The 2,489-nt window shown below is 48.1% G+C and overlaps 1 protein-coding gene across 1 annotated transcript in view; it reads right to left on the bottom strand.

Annotated features, from left to right (window-relative positions):
* pyroxd2 (pyridine nucleotide-disulphide oxidoreductase domain 2) overlaps nt 1-2,489 on the bottom strand; it is a 10,577-nt gene that overhangs the window by 6,271 nt on the left and 1,817 nt on the right. The gene's annotated exons all lie outside the window — the stretch shown is intronic.

Here is a 2,489-nt window from a genome sequence, read left to right on the forward strand (position 1 = left end):
CTGTTGTACACACACACACACACACACATATGAAGAGAGAGAGAGTATGCATAGTATGGGGTTCAGTTTGAAAGAAGCCCTGAAAGAAGAGAACTATTTGTGCAGGTGGAAAAGAACGAGGCATGCTCTGAGCATGTTCACTCTCTACTCTGACAGACAAACTGTCATTTTGATTGAGTCGAGAGATAAACTGGGGAATGTTATATGTTGTACTGGAGCCAACACAATCTTTTTGCTATTTATTATGAAGCCCAGGTGAGCCACGCCAGAAAGAGCCAGTCATCTAAATATGTTGCCAGACGAATGGCCCCCTGTCTCAGCAGTGCTATCGACACTTCTGTGTGCTTGTAAGGCTCAACACAGAGACAGAGCCTGTTGTTGCTTAAACAAAGGCTCCTTCCTTAGCAGCTTGGGTGTGTGGGCTCCATACGCATATCAGCGAGGGGTCAATGGGGCAGCAGAGCCCTTACAACACACTCCAGAACATGGCAGGTGAATGGGAAATATTCAGCTTCTCCACCTGGGGTAACAGAGGAGGCTGTCAGGCCATTCTCTTCTTCCTCCCGGCATACTGACTGACAGGCTGTGTGGGTTAGCCCTTCAGTGGCCTGCCCTGATCTCCTGCCTGAGTGGGGGTACTGGTGGTGGCTGGGACTTCCTTCGTTTGGAGATAGCAAATTGAGTGGGAAGCCAGACGAACACCTGCGTGAAGGTCTATCTCGGGGCAGGAGCAGGTGTTGACTCAGTTTTCCGGGGGAGGCAGAGCTTGAATGCCTCATCCTCTCTCTCATATTTCTGCTGAATATCCCATCAAGCACGATCGGCATGACCAAAATGTCCTCCTCCTCCCTCTCTGACAGGTTTGTCAGGTTGACCAATCTGGCTCGCTCGTGCAACGCCATCATCCCCATGGATTTTCTTGTGGCTTGGACTGCGCAGTGCTGCATGCTGAGTGAAATATGTGTGATCACAGTAATTTCTTCCCAGACATTTGGGTCAGGTCTGGTTGCCATGCCCCCACATAGCACTGGCTGGTAGGAAACAAAAATGGGGTAAACATTCAGTGCCATTACAGCTAAAAGCCACCGCTTTGTAGGCCCTCTCGGTCATGATGGACTGAAAGCGGTCTGCCTTCGATGGGAGTATGGGGCTCCTGGAGGAGGCTTTAGCCAGCCATAAATGGAGGTGGCCTGCAACTAGCGGCTCCATGTGGGGCATACAGAGTAGGCCGTGCTTCTCTATGCCCTCAAAATCCAGGGAAGAAGGCCCTTGCATGGCGCTGAACAGGAGGCCCTCCAGGAGGCAGTTACCTCTTCCAGCAGCACCAGGAAGACTGGGAGACTGGGAGTTCTCTTCAGAGAACCACTGTGGCTAGGCCCAGCTGTGAGCCCCAGCCTGTGGTTCGGTTTCCGTGACTCCCTCCTTGTCACCACCAGTGACCACTTCCAGTGGTATGACACCCGATCTATGGTGACGATTTGGGTTCAGGAGAAAACAGCTATGGGAATTAGCTAACACTCCTGTCTGTGGAAAGTTAAGCTAGTTAGCCCTAGAAGGTTGAGATGTGGCCCGAAATGAGGAGAGGATTGTGAATAATGTCTATGTAGTAACCAGTGATGTAACGAGTAATCTAACCAATTACTATTCCTATCTTTACAACGCCGTTACTGTTACTAACAAGAAAATGCAGCGCAGTCGCATTGCTATTTTTCAACAAACAGATGGTTGAAGCTGTGTTCAGCTTACCGCATCTTATATCAGTTGCACGGAAGTAGCTGTCTACATAAGTAATCTGGGCGCTACAGCTTTAAGCAGCTGCGTGCGCCCCCGACAGCGGCAATCACTTTCTGGCAGACGATCACTTTTTGGCACAACACCTGGAGCTAAGGGGCAAAACAATCGCATGAGTGCTGCTGTTTGACTGAGGAAGAATCGTGCTAAGCCAATCACAATTACTTTCAGATGACAAAGCAACAAGGTGATATATACCAGTTTTTAAATTGTGTTGATAGGCCACGTAAAACCAGAGTCATGATAAACAATATATATGCAGCGTTTTTTCCTGAATAGTTTCGTCACGTTTACTATCTAAGGACAGCAAGCACTCTCTGCTTATGACCAAACAAAAAAAACAGCCCATTTGTGTTGGTGGAAAAATGCACCATGTCGACCAATCAAAAATAATATGGCAACATGACATTTGGTTGTTTAGGAAGAGGGGGAAGTTTTAGGAGTGACGGCGAGTGAGAGAGAGAGAGACTGTAGAAAAAGAGAGAGAGCGAGTTTTGAGATGTGAGAGATCTGTGACGTTTAGTGTGTTTGGGTTGTGTAGTTAATGTGTTGTCTTGTGTAGTTAGTGTGTAGTGTTGTGGATAGTTTTGTGTTGTGTGTCAGAACAATGAGGCGACTGCTGTCTCCAGGTAAAAAACAGGAGTGATACACCTGCTGCTGTCAGACCTGCAGGTATCAGGCTATGATGTTCTCCTTTA

The sequence above is a fragment of the Pundamilia nyererei genome, unplaced genomic scaffold, assembly GCF_000239375.1.
Source record: "Pundamilia nyererei isolate P.nyererei 1_Seehausen unplaced genomic scaffold, PunNye1.0 scaffold00136, whole genome shotgun sequence".
NCBI classification, from domain to species: Eukaryota; Metazoa; Chordata; class Actinopteri; order Cichliformes; family Cichlidae; genus Pundamilia; species Pundamilia nyererei.